At 40.5% G+C, this 18,958-nt stretch overlaps 1 protein-coding gene across 1 annotated transcript in view; it reads left to right on the plus strand.

Annotated features, from left to right (window-relative positions):
* The first annotated feature begins 585 nt into the window (after nucleotides 1–585).
* The window catches only part of EEIG2 (EEIG family member 2), a 90,249-nt gene continuing 71,876 nt past the window's right edge, over nucleotides 586–18,958 (plus strand). Inside the window, exon 1 of the mRNA XM_046645863.1 lies at nucleotides 586–912. The gene's annotated coding sequence lies outside the window, so the exon portion shown is untranslated. The remainder of the gene's footprint in view (nucleotides 913–18,958) is intronic.

Genomic DNA, 18,958 nt, shown 5'->3' on the forward strand with positions numbered 1-18,958 from the left:
CCAGCCTCGGAAATTTTCAAAGCAGGTGTTACGAGTTGATCACCATGGCTATAAAAAAGAAAATGAGAAGAAATAACGTTAAGCATTTGGTTTTAAACACTTTAATTTCCTGATATATACCTGTATGGATTTTAAAATGTTCCTCTATTATCTAAAAGAGTCTCTATTTGAAAGCAAAGGCCTCCTTTCCTATCCATGGTCAGCTGCTAGAAAATTAGTCCAACATTTGACCTTATTTTCTCCTTTCTGGATCACGTGGGTTGGCTTTGCCTGTTTATGAGTTTGCCAAAAGCAAAAGTAACATGCCAAACCAAACATCTGTCACTAAACAGCAGGAGATTTATTATTTTTACCTAAAAGAATGTTTGTTACAACAGGAATACTGTAATCATTAAACCAAGATGAGGCCCCAGCCCTGATGGACTGTGTAACCTTAGACACCAAGGTCTCAGGGAACAACGTGCTTCTTCCTGTTCTCACAGAGCCCTGAAGGACACAACTTCTTCTTCTGGAGCGCTGTCAAGAAAGAGAGCTGGGAGGAAAGTTCTGATCATGAGGGGATATGCATATCTACACAGAGTTCTTTGAATCACTTTTATAGTTTCTACGAAACTCAAGGGCTGAGACGAAAAATGGCGCCTTGCTACGTATTCATTGGTCAGCCCTAGCATCTGACACCAATGCTTTTCCAATCCCTAGCAAGCCCAGAGGGGGCTATAAAGGTGTCTTTTGGCAAGAAAGCAGGCAAAAGAGAAATTCTGGTTCTCAACACTGATTGCGTCATCAGAGGGTAGGGAAGAAAACAGGGAGTTATTACCAAAGAACAAAGGGTTCCTTTATCTCCACAGTATATCTTCAGGATGGGAGTCCTGCTGATACCTTGGTGACAAAGATCAACTTAGTACAGCAAAGGTAAGGTGCTAAGCCATTCAAGGCATTTAAACTAATAAGTGCTAAAATTTTATCTGCATGTTTGTGTGCATGCTTTCGAAAAAAAGATCTGAACACCATATTGCAGCCCCCACTGGGTAAATTTATCATGTAGTTTATTAAGTTTATCAAACACATAACAACTAAATTTTGGAGAGCACCTATCAAAGACGACAATGCTATTTTAGAATTGTTAATATTATGCATTTTTTCTGACAACATTTATTATACGAGGATTGATTGCCTGTTGAGGTCATTCTTGATTCTTGAAAGAAAAGCCATATTATCACATAACTACCTATCCCCACCCCTATTTTCTAAAATAGTGGGGCAAAGGGTCAGAAGGTGGCTTTGTTTTAGAGCACTTTAAATTTCAGAAACCATTCCTGTGATGGCCAAATCTTTCAATGCTATTAAAATGAAGACTTTTTTAAAGCATGAGTAACCAGGAATCTCTGTTAAGCCTATATACAATTCCTGTTGTCCTCAATCACAATAATCTCAATTCCATACAGACATCCAAGCTAGAATCCTAGGAGCAATTCTTGCCCTCTCCCTCCACCTCACTCTCCATATCCAATCATCTCCCCCGACGTCCTCTTGACTATAATCCTACAATACATCATGAACCTTTTCATGTTCTCCACTTAAAGATAGTCCTAGTCACCACTCTCTCTCATTGGGGCTGCCACAAGAATAATTTTTAAGGCAAAAATAGTAACAAACACTTCATAATACTTAATGTGGATCAGGCACTTCTCTAAGTACTTTAGATATATCAGCTCATTTAGTCCTCTCAACAACCCTATAAAGCATTCTAAAACATTACCACTTTAAGATGAGGAAGCTGATGCACAGAGAAGTGACTTGCCCAAAGTCACACAACTAGGAAGTGAAGAAGCCAGCAATCGCCTCCCAACTCACCCTCTGCATTCACACCTGTCATCCTCTGATCCAATTTCTGGTCAGCAGCCAGTGTGATTGTTTACAATTGACTTTTACTCAGATCCAGAAACTCTCTTAAGGTGAGAACAGAAAACAACTTTATTTTTTCCTTCCCGAAAGCCTGAGCGAACCAGTTCTGCAAGGACAGGTTCTTTCCTAACGCCTTGAGTTTCTTGGTACTCTCAGTTAATAAAAATTCTTCTTGTTAGTCACAAAGTAGTCTCAGTTCAATAATAAAAATGTGCAGTCCAGCGTGTTGTTCAAACTCTGAACTTTGTTACAGTTAATGCTTCCTCCCCCCACCCACCTGACCTGCTTGGGCTGGAGGCATTTGTGTTAGGGTCCAACTCCTCTCTTCTGGCCCTCCTCTTCTTCGTTCTCTCAGCTGGCCTTCACCAGCCAGGATGGAGGGGCCAGAGAAGGAAGAGAGCGAAGGGGCAGGAACGCTCTTGTTTGACAGGCGCAGATGTAATCTAGCAACGGTATACTCTGGCCACGGCAGGTGTTTCAAGTTGACTCTAGGCCTCAGGGTTGTTTTTATGAGCACCTTGGATATACCCCCGTGGGTTCCTCTGACTATAGCTTTCTTAACTTACACAACCACCTGCCCCCGGCCTTATCTTCAGCTTTTGGACCTAATGGCACATCTCCAGCCTCTTTGTGCTAAGGTTGTGCAGTTCAGGCAGGCCTTTTGGGCATGATTCCTTTCCAAATGACCCCCAGCATAAATCTCTACCAAGGGTTTCACACCTTTGAGATGCCAGTGAAGGGATTACAGTTGCTTTCCAAATGCAGTTCCTTATTCTGATGCCAGTAAACTATTTTCCAAGTATTTCTGTGTCCCGTGGAATCCAGAAGGTACAAGTCAAACTGTGCGGTCTTCTAAAAGCCTCCTTCTCTAAGCCTGAGGTGAGGCAAAAACATCTGTCCCACCAGTCTCCCATGCGTAGTAGGGAAGACTCACAACGCATTGAAGATTCTTTCCATGGGAATCTTCCAAATCTCAACTAACTCCTCAGCCTGTCATTTTAGCATTTATTTGGCCTTAAGTTAGGCAGAGGAGTAAGGATCCACCGAACTGGTTTTTAGCACCTCCTTTGTAATTCTCCATTGTTCATCTGACTCCAACACTTCACTTGGGAATGTGGCGGTAATTGGGCCCTCGGGTGAAAGTGAGTCAGAGTCCCATTTTAACATCCTGTTAGAAACACTAAATCATATGCCTTTCCATTGCTGTTAGGATTGAATGCTAACTCCTTAATATGTTGTATGGAGATACATGATGTGGCCCTTGCTACCTCTCCAGCCTTGTCTCATGCCACTGTTTCCTGGGCTCAGCCAATTCGTCTTGCAGATCCTTAGATTTTCTAAGCCCTTTCCTACCTCAGAGCCTTCGTACATGCCTAGAATGTTCTTTCTCTTACCACTCTGTGTCTTCTCATTTTTCAGGAATCAGTTTAAATATTACCTTACCACAAAGGACTTTCCTGAAATAGCTTCCCACCCTGACTCCATTATTCTCACTCATATACTCTGTTTTACTTTAAGGCATTTATCACAAGTTATATGATTGTGTGTTTACTAGTTTGTGGCCATAGAGTCTGGTTAACTATTTGCCAAAGCATTTCCATTTTCCTCCTGGGCACATAATTGGACTACATTTCCCAGCCTCCCTTGCAGTTAGGCACAGCCATGTAACTAAGTTCTAGCCAACAGAATATAGGCAGAAAAGACCACTTCCAGGCATAAAGTCTTCCCAGTTTGACTCAATTACAGTTATGAACCTCATTTAGGAAACCCTTATGTAAAGGGGTTCTGCCACTTACTGATTGTGTAACCTTGAACGAGTTGCTTAATCTCCCTGTGCCTCAGTTTTCTAATCTGTCAAATGGAAGAATAATATCTACCTCATTGAATGGTAATGTTTAAATAAATGAATACATGAAAGTGCTTAGACTAGAACAATGCCTAGTACATAGTAAGAGTTCAATAAATGCTAATATAATTATTGTTATTATGGAATAACAGAAATACAGATTTGCAAGGTTTAAATTGATAAGGTAGAGGAAACACATGTTTTTCACATTATATAGGAATTTAAAAAATCATAATCAATAAGCATGTATTAGGATTAACAAAGCACGGCTTGACTATGAGAGAGGTAAGAGGTAGCAGAGAAATTTAAAATTAAAATCTCAGAAAACTCTGCCAATTAAAGATCAAGCAGAAATGAAAGTAAAGGAATTCTGAAAATATAACATAGCCATTCAGCTTTGGTTAAGAATAACAAAAAGTCAGCTTATATGCAACTTTTTAGGAATGTGTCTACAATGTAAGTCAAAGCACATCTGTATTCTTTAATGCATAATTCCCCTCTAATCAGCAAAGACAGATGGGAGCCCTTCCTCCCACCCTTGCCCTGCCTTCTATATTACATAACCACCATATCCCTCTGTTACTGCACCTTCCATCTGGGAGGCAGCAACATCACTCTGCTCTAGCCCAGGCTTATCATATTAGTGCAAGGCCAATATATTTGGCCCCAAAAAAGAGTTCCACAAACGAAGGTGCTTGACTAGCCAAGATATGTGTTAAGAAACCAAGTCTGCACTAAATATAAAGCCAAAAATTAAAGCAAATCACTGGATAATTTTGAGAGAACTTGCTTTTAAATCAGTTGTTTATACATTTACCTCAGTTTCCTTCCCTACATGTCACTGGGAAAAGATTCTTCTTTTGTTTTTTTATCATCCACATTATTATTATGGTTTTTGCTTTATGTTAAAACCGTCAGGGTGAGATCTTGCTACAGTCTCCCTTGGCAAAACTGACTTGCCAAGCATGTGGTGCTCTTCCGGTCCCCACACAGTGAGCTCCCATCTTTTCTTAGCTAGTATTTTGAAGCATGCCAGAGAAAGGAAATGATACTGGGGTCTCAACATACCTTAAGTCTTGCCCCTCCTCTCCCTCAAACAAGAAGAAAACGTTTTTATAAAAATAGCTTTTAAAATTTAAAGGAGAATTTAAAATGTGTAAAGTTAAATATGGCATTAAAAGTATCAGACTAAACAGGCCTACTGCAGATTCCTACTGTAATTCTTTTCAGATTGAAAATGAAAAACCACAGATATGGAGGAAGGTACTGCTTAAAACATTTTGTGTTATAAATGGACTCACTTTTAACAACAGATCTTCCCAATCCAGTTATTTAGGAAGTACTCTAGTAAAACAACTGTTAAACCCTTTTAAAACAAAATTCCTTATCTTAACAAATTCTGCTGAAACCTGAATATTCCTTCTTAAAAAGATTGTACAAATTAAAATTATGCTTTCCAACTAGGAAATTATATTTCATTGCATTAGTCATCATAATGACAGTTAATTGTGTACGAGCTATTTATTTGAAATGTATTAACCACATCGGATTTAATCTAGAAAGCCCTTGAGTTTAAGTGCAGAAAGAACACGTAAGCTAAAATCTTAAATCAAGTCCATCCACGGATGGACACTTTTTTTGTTATTGTTAACGATAAAGATCTCTTGTGCTATTTTAAGAATCTCCTTGGCTAAAGATTTTGAATGCAGTAGAAATCTATATACCTCAGACACTTGGCTAACCAGGAAGGTCACATTAAGGTTACAAGAAGCTTTTCCCCTACTCATCGGTCTGAGGACGAAAATATACTTAAGTAATACAGGAAACAACATTGAATATAAGCAACCTGGACAATCATTATTATCACAATGCAAAAATTCAAGGTGTCCCCCAACACACTTCACGTTTTCATCACTGGCATAGCTTAAAGTGAATTGAACACATATATTTCCAGAATGTGGTGTAATTATGTTTCTTCCTTACAAGAGCATATTTTCTATATCAATCTTAATCTGTTTCTCCTTTTGCATTCCCTAAATTTGCTTGAAGTACCACCATCCTCTCCGTCATGGAGGTTTATAACATTGGAGTCACTTTTTTACTTCTTCCTCTTATTCCATTACCATATGCAATTGGTTGCCAGGGCCTATTGACTCTAGTTTTAAAATAACCTTGATGAGTCCTCTCCTCTCTAATGACCCTGCTAGTATCCTAATCCGGAGCCTCATAACCTCTTGTCTGCATGGCTGTAGTAACTAGTCTTATGAGCAGCCCCTGAATTAGCCTCTCCCTAGCCCAACGTATCTTAAATACTCCTGTCAGATTAATGTTCCTAATGATTTTTCATTCCCTTGCTCAAATGCCTCACAATCTATAAAATACAGTCTAGACTCCCAGCCTAGCATTTCAAACCAGGTTCTGGCCACAATCTACATTTCTAGCCTGGTTTTTCTCTACACCTTTTCATAGTTGTTTTTTTCTTTGTTTCAACTCAAACTCTTTTCCTCCCTAACTTCATGCTTTCCTGCCTCTCTGCCTTGGCTCAAGTCGGAAATGGGCTTTCCTTCCTTCTCTGCATTCACAGATCCTACGCTTCCTTCAAGGCTCAAGATCTAACTCAATGCCACATCCTCCACAAAGTCATCTCTGATTGTCTCATGTGGAAGTAATCGCTTCCTGCTCTGACGTATCTGGTAGTTATTTAAATACCTCTTTCTCAACTTTTTCTATGTCTTATTTTCTTTATCCTCAACTCCTTGGGAAGAGCCAACTCTTTTTTTGTTGTTGTCGTTGAGGAAGATTTGCCCTGAGCTAACATTTGTTGCCAATCCTTTTCTCTCTCTCTTTTTTTTGCTTGAAGAAGATTAGCCCTGAGCTAAAACCTGTGCCAGTCTTCCTCTATTTTGTATGTGGGATGCCTCCACAGCATGGCTGATGAGTGGAGTAGGTCCATGTCTGGGATTCGAACTTGTAAACCTGCACCACCAAAGCAGAGCACGTGGAACTTTAACCACTCAGCTGTGGGGCTGGCCCCCTTATTTGATTTTGTATCCTCTAATTGAATAATTGTTGATTTATCAATTAAATAAATAACAGTTGAAGAAATATATATATGTATATTCAATAAATAAGAGATATTTAAGGCAAATTAGAGTTTTATGTAAAAGAAGAAATGATCCAATGCATAGAAAAATACTTGACTTGATACCATAGCTAGACACCCATAAGAAAGGAAAAAGAACATTGAAAACGAATAAATATTTATATCTATATAACAATATAAAAGAATCTTTTCCAAGAAATAGCCCCTGAAAGTATTTATTCTGTCAGATTCTGTTGCAAAGCTTATTAGTAGTTTTTAACGGACAAACATACCAAATCCTTTCATTTCCACTTTCTTTATTATTAACACTAGTCAATGCTGCTGATTTGGTTCTAGGTGGTTGAAATAACATATGAAACACCATCAATTCTAAATATGACCAAACCCACCACCTGGTAATTTATTTCCTGAAAAATAGAGTCAAAGTCTGTTTTTGTTTTGCTGTGAATCATCTTTAAAACATCATCAATTTCATTTTTTCCCATACTGGCCTAGCAACATGTTTGGTACATAGAAAAACACTCACTAAATATTGAATGAAAGAACCTACAAAATAAGAGTACTGATGGTATTTGTGAGCCACTGTCTCTGAGCAGTGATGCCACACTCAGAAATCAAGCCAATAATTAACTGGACAGAAAGTAGGTGCTCCGCAAATATTTGTTGCGTTCATAGAATTTTAGAGCTGGAGAGGATCTCAGAGATGATTCACCTTCTATAAATGCTCTCTTTCTCTAAGTGCACACGGTGCTCTTTGCATACGTTTAGTGAAGCACATGTATTAGCAAATATTTGTTAGCGCTTTTCTCCATGTTAACTCCTTGAAGGCAAAGACATTATGAGAATCGACCTTCCCCACATAGCCTGACGCTTGGCAGATTGTAAGCACTCAGATGCTCACTGAGTGAGTGAGAGGGAGTCTAGACCTCTGGTGTCCAACATAGGAGCCATTAGCCACATACAACTATTTCAATTAATTAGAATTAAATAAAATTTAAAACTCAATTTCTTAGCCACACCAGCCACATCTCAGTTGTTCAATAACCACATGCAGCTAGTGACTGTAAGTGAGCAAAAGTGAGGCCATCTTGTTTCACTAAATAACCCCAGTCCCTCCTCTGTGTGACTACTCTCCACGTACTCTAAAAAAGTCACATGCTCTCCTAATTTATTGCCTCCTGCTTATGTATGTACTCCCCAATAGCTTGATAAATTAAAACTTAGTTCTATGAGTTTCTCTCCAGGAACAGGCTGACCACAGGCGGGAAACATACCTACAAGGTATCCGTCACAGCTGACAGAAGAATGGAACAATGAAAGACCCTGGAGTGCACCAAGCCTGAAGGAAACCCCCTCCTTATTGCCCATGTTCCCTATATAACTGCCTCAAGATTCTATAATCCTTGAAGATGGGTTTTTGAGACTTTAGTCACTTGTCTTCCAATTTGCCAGCTAATCTAAACTTCCTTTCTTGATCTCTAACTTGTTGTGATTAATTGGCTCAGATCCCAGCGGGCAGGGCAAGACCATTGCTTGGTATCATGACTACTATATTGAATAGAGCAGAGAATATTTCCATCATTGCAGAAAGTTCTTTTGGAGGGTGCTTGTCTAGACTATTTCCCTCATTTTGTAGAACAGAATGAGCTCAGGGAAGTTGTCACTTGCTCAAAATCAAACCATCAGAAGCAGAACTGGGATTAAAAACTGAAACTCCTAAATTGACGTCTGTTGTTATTGTCATAGCTCTGATTCATTTCAGAATTGCAAATGTATGCAGCTCTAACTTAGAGCTAGTGATATTATGGGAGGGGTGATCTTTGTCTGTGATTGCCATAGAAGCTATTTTATTTTTTATTGTAATTGATGAATTTACATGATTTTTTTGTTTTATAAACAAAAATATAACTGGTGAAAAATGTACCTGGAAGTTCTGAACCTCTGGCGTAAAAGGAGAAAATAACGTGAAGTTTAAAAAGCTTTTCAGGTGCCCAGCTAAACAAAATATCATTCTGGTCTTGTGCCTCTAGTTAGAAAATGCCTAAACCAGGTTCTGGTTTAATGATTCCTTTGTGGTTAGTTTCTTTAAAGCATTCCTCTTTGGTATGCTAATTTGTGAAAATTATTTGTGTCTAAATCAACAAATAAGGTTTGTTCAGATTTTGGATTCAAGGTCGGTTAGCTATGAATTCTTAAAAGATTTTCCCAGCTTTTTTTGAGAGCATCAGTAATTTCTAAAATGTTCTTAGAGAAAGAGTCTTATTTTCTACAATTTCCATAATGTATTTGTTTGTGAAATTAGTATTTGTTGTTCTCTGGAAAGAGAAATCTAGTTCTGCCTGGGAGGAATAATTATAAAGAGGAGAGAAGTGATCTGCCCCAGAGCTACCCTAGCATTGGACTCTGAAGGAGGGAGGGAAAGGAGGCCCAAATCAAACTTCAAGGACCCCCTAATGCTCTCAGTCTAAGCACTCAGGCTGTCACACTGGCTCAGCTAAAGAGCCCTTCGTAGTCCACTCTAGTTACGTCCTGACTGGAACGAAGTTGTTGAACAAACATCATGGTTTCTGATAGAAAAGTGTACAGTCTAGTGTTTGTCTTTTAAGAACTGCCAAGACAATTTTCCATCTTTTCATAGAAATTTGGAAAAAGGTAAAAAGAACTAGTGATGAGATCAAATTTTAGATTTAAAGGAGGCACCTCAGAAAATAATCTAGCTCTTTTCTCAAAGCCTTTACTCTTCTATCGGGCAGACTAGTATTCAAGACAATTAAACGTCAGTACTTAGGTATCAATAACAGCCCTATTTCACCACAGGACCCAAGAAAGAGGGTGTGTTTTCACTGCCATTTTCCTTTGATGTGAAATTAAAAAGCTTTTGCTTGGCTGGTATGATATTATTCAAACTCTTATGTCATTCTTCTATAATCATTCCTCAATAACTCTAGTCTAGTTTGGTTTAAGACAACAGAAAATTAAGGCAAGTGTTTGATTTAACATTCTTAGAATTTATGCTTTTTCAAAAGACTCAGTATAGCAGTGTTTCCCCAAAATGAATGATGTATAGGAAAAAAATGTTACAGACTCCCAAAGTTAATTTAAATTATTGTAGCTAGAATGTTCCCTAAATGTACATTAAATATAAAATTAGATATCTCATAACTTTTATATAGCTATAAAACAATATAAATTTACAAGTTAAATGCAACATACTGTCCCAAACAAATGTTTCAAATTAACAACAATAGTAGAATGTTCATTCACTCAGCAAACATTTATTTGAGGATCTATTCTGTTCTAGGCATAGAGTATGTAATTCTAGCTGGTACAACTAACACATCCCAAATTTCAGTGGCTTTAAAAATTACTTAAGTGAAATAAGCCACTCACAAAAGGAGAAATACTATGATTCCATTAATATGAGGTACCCAGAGTAGTCAAATTCATAGAGACAGAAAGTAGAATGGTGGTGGCCAGGGGTCAGAGGGAGGCGGGAATGGGGATATATTGTTTATGGGTACAGAGTGTCAGTCTGGGATGATAGAAAAGTTTTGTAGATGGCTGGTGGTCATGGTTGTACAACAATGTGAATGTACTTCATACCACTGAACTGTACACTTAAAAATGGTTCAGATGGGGGCTGGCCCGGTGGCGCAGCAGTTAAGTTCGCACGTTCAGCTTCTCCGCGGCCTGGGGTTCGTTGGTTCGGATCCCGGGTGCGGACATGGCACCGCTTGGCAGCCATGCTGTGGTAGGCATCCCATATATAAAGTAGAGGAAGACGGGCATGGATGTTAGCTCAGAGCCAGGCTTCCTCAGCAAAAAGGGGAGGACTGGCAGTAGTTAGCTGAGGGCTAATCTTCCTCAAAAAAACAAAACAAAAACAAAAATGGTTAAGATGGTAAATGTTACGTTATACATATGTTATATGTATTTTACCACAACTTTTAAAAATCACACACAAAAATTAAATGCTAATTTCTCACTCACCTCACAGACCAATATTCTGGTCAGTGGGTTTGGGATAGTGAGTGAAGGGCTCTGCCATAAGCTGCCAATAGAAAGACCCAGGCTGACAGAGCCTTTCTCACCTTCAACATCTGGCTTCCAAGGCCATTTTGACATCAACATCCAGCCAGTAGATGGGGAAGGAGTAAAAGAATCACATGCGGGAAGTTTTTATGGACCAGCCCTGGAAGTTGCATACCTTCCATTCGCTGAAACTCAGTCTTGCTGCAACACCTAATTGCAAGGGAGACTGAAAAGTCTAATCTAACTGTGTATTCAGGAAGAAGAGAAAAGAGGTTTGATCATGACAGCACTCTATGCCATAGTCCATCCATTTGGTCATCAAATACCCATTTCACGCTTTTCCCCAGACATATAATACGCTTACTCCCCCTGCAAGGGAGATAGCCTAAAATCTCATATAGTCACTTCATCAAGTTCAAAGTACAGGATCCCCAGGTAACTGCACAGGATTCTCTGTCAGGTCTGGATATAATTCCACATCATCTTGTGACCCAATGATTCTCAACCAGGAGTGATTTTGTCCCCCAGGAAATCTTAGGCAAAGTCTAGAGACATTTTTGATTGTCGCAATTGAGAAGGAAGGGGATGCTACTGGCATCTAATGGGTAGAGGCCAGGGATGCTGCTAAACATTGTACAATGCACAGGACAGCTCCCCACAACAAAGCATTGTCCAGTCCAACATGTCAATAGTGCCAAGGATGAGAAACTCACTGTGACCTATGAATTAATAAGATATCTTCCCCAGTCACACCCCATATATAATGACGGAGCAAATGTATTGCAGTAAATATTTCCAAGGGAGAAAGGGAGACATTGGCCCACTGCAAAGATGAAATTCAGCATGTTGGTACTTTGATGGTGCTGAACTGCTGTGGGGGAAGTTCCCAGGCTAGACCTTGTTTCCACTCTCTGCAAGGAACCCCCTTGTCCATGATCCTGTGTGGTCACTGGCATTGCCCTCTGGAAGTTTTTGCTCTAAGCCCACATATAAAGTGGGTGTTGGGAAGCATGCCTGCCTCTTGGAGAGTACAGCTTTTAATACAGGCTCGTGATTTCGTTAGCAATACAGTCCCTCAGTAACTGAGCAACTTGTGATCTATTTGCTTCCAGTCAGTTCTATATGCCAGTAACACTAAAGTTCTTTCCTAGAGATAATTCCCAATCCTAATTCATTTCTTTGCTTTTTCATCCCTGTGCTTCTCTTCCTCGCAAGATAAAGGGCCATCAGACTTAAATGTGAAGGCCACACCCTAAATCTAATCTGTGCTGCATGGCTGAGTTTTAATGGGCCCTTGTTGCTCAAAAGCTTTTTCAATCTTATTTCCTATTCTTTGAAGTATTGAGCAGTCAGTGTTTCCAACCTCTTGAGACTCCAAATTTCTATACTTTCTATATTCCTTTTTATTATCCTGGAAAATCTGCTTATTATTTTTCCAATATCTTGCTAAATGCTGCCCGTAAACATCACCTACCCACATTCCATCTTCCAACCTCTTCTACAGTCATGGACTTTGTAGACACCTTATTTGCCTTCCAAATTATTGCAGGTAACTCTTTTACCAAATGTCTTGCCATAGGTTTCCATTTTCCAGCCCCCAATAATAGTTTACTTGTTGTCTATGCCCTGCCTGATGAGTTTTAGATTTTTATGAAAGCACCATACCTCTGTAACAATTGCTGTACTAGTTAAGGTAATGCTGGCTGTTGTGACAGGCATTCCTCAAAAGGTCACAGTAAAAGTTCATTTCCTGCTTACATAACAGTTCAAAGTAAGTGTTCCTTGTCAGGGTGGAGGGGTGAGGCAGTAACCCTTTGCCACACAGTCACCTAGGGACCCAGGTTTATCTCGGAGGTTCTGTCATTTTCAACATGTAACTTTCAAAGTTTCCCTTGACATCAAAATCCAACCAGCACATGCTAGCAGAGAGGACGGATCACTTGTGCCAGTTTCTATGGGCCAGACCTGGAATTGGCACCATCACTTTTGTTCACATTGCATTGGCCAATGGGATTTAAGTAAAAGCAGAGTGTGTATCTTCCAAGAAGTGTGCTTGAAGGAAGGGGGCATACCTTTCTTCCTTTTGAGCATGGCTTTCTTCCTTCTCTCTTCTTGCTGGCTGGAATTGAGAAATGGTAGCTGGAGCTCTAGCAGCTATCTTAGACCATAGGGTGAAAACCACGTGTTCAAGATGATGAAGCAACAGAGCTTAGATCTCTGATTATCATGGAGCTCTCATACGGGCTCTGGACTGTTTACCTCCTGACTTTATTTAAGAGAGAAATGAGCTTCTGCCATATTTAAGCCACTGTTGTTTTGAGTTTTCTTTTATTTGCAGCTAAATCTAACTTTAACCTATATAATTATTCTCTAGTTGTTTGGTATGGTTACTTTTTCTTCTTTCCTCTCCCTTTAGTTGGAGACCTCTAATACTCCCTTCTCATAGTGGAGGGTACTAGGAGAGCTGTCAAATCTCTGACAAGCAGTCTTAGCACATGTCTAGCACCTTTATGATTTCACCTGAGAGGTAAAACTCTCAGTATTGGTCTGCAAATTCAGATCATTTCAGGAAACATTTATTGAATACCCACTAATGCCAGGTACTAGGCTAGATACAAGAGGTACAAAGATGATTAGCAAACCATCTGGCTTTGAGGAACTTTCTTATAGGTATCAGGGTAGATACTTAGATCTGCTGCCTCAATTTCCATTCCATCATTCTATCTGAAGAAGTTGGAAAGCTAAAAATTGCATTCCTCAGACTCCCTTGCCACTTTAATTCTAGTTGCAAATAATGCCTGCCAAATAGACGCACTTATGAAAAAACAGGTGCAAGTGAAATGGAGGCTTTCTTCCTGCTGCTGTGGCCACTTGCAAGCAAGGGGTGATGACATGTTTGTGGCATCCAGACTCTTCATATGTGGCAATGGCAATAACAGTGTCCTATTGTCAGTTTCCCATCCCAGCTATATTGACTATTGGTCAGAATAGACTAGCCTTATGCTGTAGTAACAAGTAATCCCTAAAATCTCAGTGGCATAATACAACAAAAGTTTCCTTCTTACCAACAAAAAGTTTACTGCATGCACAGCAAAGGAAACCATCAACAAAATGAAAAGGCAACCTATGGAGCGGGAGAAAACATTTACAAATCATATATCTGATAAGGAGTTAATATCCAAAATATATAAAGAACTCATACAACTCAACAGTAAAAAAAAAAAAAAAAAAAGTCTAATTAAAAAATGGGCAGAGGGGGGCCAGCCCTGTGGCCGAGTGATTAAGTTTGCGTACTCCGCTTTGGCAGCCCGGGGTTTCGCCGGTTCAGATCCTGGGCGTGGACATGGCACCGCTCATCAAGCCATGCTGAGGTGGGATCCCATATGTCACAACTAGAAGGACCCACAACTAAAAATAAAATACGCAACTATGTACTGGAGGGCTTTGGGGAGAAAAAGGAAAAATAAAATCTTTAAAAAAAAATTGGGCAGAGGAACTAAATAGACATTTTTTCAAAGAAGACATACAAATGGACAACAGGCACATGCAAAGGTGCTTAACATACTAAAATCATCAGGGAAATGCAAATCAAAACCACAATGAGATATCACCTCAGACCTGTTAGAATGGCTATTATGAAAAAGACAAGAAATAACAAGTGTTGACAAGGATGTGGAGGAAAGGGAACCCTTGTGCACTGTCGGTGGGAATGTAAATTGGTGCAACTATGGAAAATAGTATGGAGGTTCCACAAAAAAATTAAGAATAGAACTACCATGTGATCCAGCAATCCCACTTCTGGGTATAAATCTGAAGGAAATGAAATCACCTTCCCAAAGATATAGCTGCATCCCCATGTTCATTGCAGCATTATTTACAATAGCCAATCCATGGAAACAAACTAAGTGTCCATTGATGGGTGAATGGATAAAGAAAATGTGGTGAAATATTACTCAGCCATAAGAAACAAGGCCATCCTGTTATTTGCAACAATATGGAGGGACCTCAAGGGCATTATGCTAAGTGAAATAAGTCAGAGAAAGACAAATACTGGATAATCTCACTTACTGTGGAATCTGAAAAAAAAAAACGAACTCATAGATACAGAGAACAGATTGGTGGTTGCCAGAGGCAGGGGTTGAGGGGTGGGCAAAATGGGCAAAGGGGGTCAAAAGGTACAAATTTCCAGTTATAAGATAAATAAGTTCAGGGGATGTAATGTACAGCATGGTGACTATAGTTAATAGTACTGTACATTTAAAAGTTGCTAAGAAAGTAGATTTTAAAAGTTATCAGAGGAAAAAAAATTGTAACTATGTGAGGTGATTGATGTTAACTAAACTTATTATGGCAATCATTTCACAATATACACCCATATCAGATCATTATGTTGTACATCTTGGACTAATGCAATGTTATATGTCAATTATATCTCAGTAAAACTGGGATAAAAAGGTTTACTGCAGGTGGGGGCAGTTGTTCTCCGTGTGCTGACCCATTGATCTGGGCTGCTTCAATCTGGTGCCTACCCAAGGTCTCCTCCATGACCGCTGTGGCAGGGAAGAGAAGGTCTAGAGAACAGCTCAGAGGCTTTTCACTGTCTCATCCCAGAAGTGACACACACATTACTTCTTCCCACATTTTATTGGCTAGAGCTAGTCACACGGCCCCACCTAATTGCAAGGGAATTGGGAAATGTTAACTCTCACATGCCCAGGAAGTAAAGGAGGACCAGATATTAATGAACATTAGTAATGTTTACCACAAATAATGTGACCTTGATTTCAATAATCTGTTGACTTCCACTCCTCCAGCCCTTCCAAGAGTTTCAGAAGCACTGAATTGTCTGAATGATATCCTTTTGGTTTTTTAAAGTGGCTTGGGGTTCCTACAGTGAACCCTGACTGAATCAGGTGGGTGCTGGTAGCTTTCTGTCCCCTTCCCTCCATCCACTCTCCACCCTTCTGCGCCCCAGGAGACCGTCCTCGATGAACTGCATCTTCCAGGTTCCTTTGCCCTCTGTCTTCGGTTGGTTTGGGATAATGGGAGGTACTAGCAGGAGATCAGAAAGCAAGAGGTGAGAGAGGTCAGGATATTTATCTCCCTCTTTTCAACTCCCCACCAGACTGTGGGTCCCTTACCCCACACTCAGTTTGGTAAAGGGTCCTTTCGTTAAACTTTCCTCATTTAAACACTTTGTGTGTGAGGTCTGTTTCTTGCCTGGCCCCTGGCTCATACAAAGTGTTTAATATTCAAATCGTGAGTCTAGAAAAAGAGTACTAGATTCTCTGCCTTCCCCCAGTTTTACTGCAGCAGGAGATCTTTATAAAATGCAAATCTGAACATATCATTCCTCTGTTTTAAAACTTCAGTGGCTCCCTGTTACATCCCTGTCCCCACACCCCACTCTAAGTCACAGCCAGACTGAACCACTTTCAGTTCCTCCTGCAACGTGATCTCTCTTCCTCTGAGCCTTTGCACATCTCTCTTCCTGGAAACCACTCCCCACCCCCACTCTCATCATTCAGACATAGCTCAAATGACACTTAGCCCAGAATGCCTTCCATAAACCCGCTTATCCTAGTTAGATGTTATTATCTGCTCCCACAGCAGCCTCTATGCACCATTACATAGAGATAGAACTCAATGTTACATTGTACTGCAACTGTCTGCTTACTTATCTGTGTCCTGCGATAAACGGTAAGATAAAGAACAAGGACTGCATCTCAGATCTCTAGGTCCTACTAAGGTGCTTGGCACACAACAGGCTCTCAATAAATCTTGGATACTTCCTGAATGTTATTGAAAAAGCTTGAACCCTCCTCCTCTAGCCACTGTCCTCTCTTTTCATTCACTGACAAAAATCAGAAAAAATAATTTTTAGTCACTCACTCCTCATTACTACCTTCCATTCACTTCCCAGACCATTTTCATCTCATTTTGCCACCACCTTTTATGAAGAGTTCTCTCACCAAGATTACCAATGACCTCCCAGACCTTCATTTTAATAGCTTCTTTTCAGTCCAAATCCTCCAGGATTGCTCTGCAGCACTTTCTGGAAACTCCCTCCTCTGCTCTCCATGCATCATGGAGATCCCCCCCACCCCCCACCCCTGTCTCTGTTTAATTGACCTGTTTGCATATCTTTGTTACCCTCCATTCATTTATCAGCCCCTGTGTGTCTTGTTCATGTGTGTCTCTAGTACCCAGCATAGTGCCTGGCACACAGTAGGTCTCAATAACTATGAATGTTAAATGATTAAAACTTTTTCTTGGGGGCTGGCCCAGTGGCGCACCTGTTAAGTTCACACACTCCGCTTCTCGGTGGCCCGGGGTTCACAGGCCCAGATCCGGGGTGTGGACATGGCACCGCTTGGCAAAAAGCCATGCTGTGGTAGGCGTCCCACATATAAAGTAGAGGAAGATGGGCATGGATGTCAGCTCAGGGCCAGGCTTCCTCAGCAAAAAGAGGAGGACTGGCAGTAGCTAGCTCAGGGCTAATCTTCCTCAAAATAAATAAATTAATTAATTAATTCAACAAGGTACTCTTAAAAAAAAACAAAATCTTTTTCTTGGCTTCCAGGCCATCTCTCTTTCTTGATCTCCTTTTTTCCTCTGACTGTTCTCAGGAGCCTTCACAGACTCCTCCTCCTCCAACTACCCATCAAATTTCTTCAGAGTAACTCATTTTCATCCACCGTTGGGGCTTCAGCCACCAGGGAATACTCGAATTCCCAAATGCATATTTTCAATCCTAACCTTTCACCTGAACTATGACTGCCCTTCTCTCCCTGGATGTCTCGAAGGCAGTTCAAACTCAGACTCATTACCGTTTCCATTCCCAGCCTGTCCTCCTCCTGCTTCCAAAGCTGAGTCAAGGGAATTAACATCCACCCAGTTGTCCAAGATACAAACTTCAAAGTCCCGTTAACTCTTCCCACTGCCTTTCCCCCTTGTCCCGCTGGGCAGCTAGCTTTATCCACTACCAAACACCCAGCCCCAAACTCCTAAACCCTGCCTCTGCGTCTCTACTTCTGTTTCTTCCCCCCACTCCCCCCTACTTTGCCCCAAATTCTATTCATTTTTTGAAATTCAGAACACTGGTTAACTTCCATTAATTGCTTCCTTTTCTGAGTTCTAGACAAATTGCTTCTTCATTCTGAACAAACACACTGATGCTAGATTTTACTTTTTAATGACTGATTTACATATGTCTCCCTCACTAGATTGTGCGATTCTTGAGGGCAGGTTTTCTCTTTTTTTTGATCATCGGGTCTAGCCAGTGACTATTTTAGGCGATTAAAAAATATTTCTATATGAAGGAATGCATGAATAAATGAGTGAATTGGAAACGCGAATCTCTTCAATTACACTCTTTCAGAGATTACTCCGAGGGAATCTTTGAGTTAAAAGGACAGTTTGAAAACAAGGAATAATGTGTAACCAAGTAGGCAACATACATTGTAACCACATACACAAGCGTATAGAAGGCAGATAATTCCTATGCATCCAGGGAGATTTCATTTCTAGGCTTTTCACTTCCCGGTTTGCAAGCCAAATTTTAACAGGGACGGTATTATTTAACCCCTTCTGCGCTCTTTTATCCTGGTGCCAGGAATTAAAGTATAAACGAGAAAAAACGCCCGTAGCAGTACAGTGACTGGGCACTTGGTAGGTCCTCAACATCTTTTAATCCTTTTCCTTTTTGCTACCTCGTCCTCGTTTTCTATTAAAAGGCTAGTGAATTTAGAGTACCTAAAGGAAATTTTAGTTTTAGAATTTCAGTTGGACGAAACCACGTCGTGGAGATTCTGATTAACCCCATTAACCCATGACTCTCAGACCAAGGGGAAAAAGCATCACCGGGAGAAAGGAGGCGGAGCAAACACTGAAAGCCAGGCCGAGAGGAAGCCGTGGAAGGAAGCTCCTCTTTGGTTGGGTTTGTCTTTTTTTAACCCCAGAGAGGCGGGACGCCCTAACTGCCGTCGCGGGTCGTTTCCCGGCGAGGCGCCCGCCCGCCCCGGCTTTCGTCGCCCGCCCTCCCGCTTCCGCCCGGCGCTGCGCTGCGGGCC

Source organism: Equus quagga, chromosome 18 (genome assembly GCF_021613505.1).
Source record: "Equus quagga isolate Etosha38 chromosome 18, UCLA_HA_Equagga_1.0, whole genome shotgun sequence".
NCBI classification, from domain to species: domain Eukaryota; kingdom Metazoa; phylum Chordata; class Mammalia; order Perissodactyla; family Equidae; genus Equus; species Equus quagga.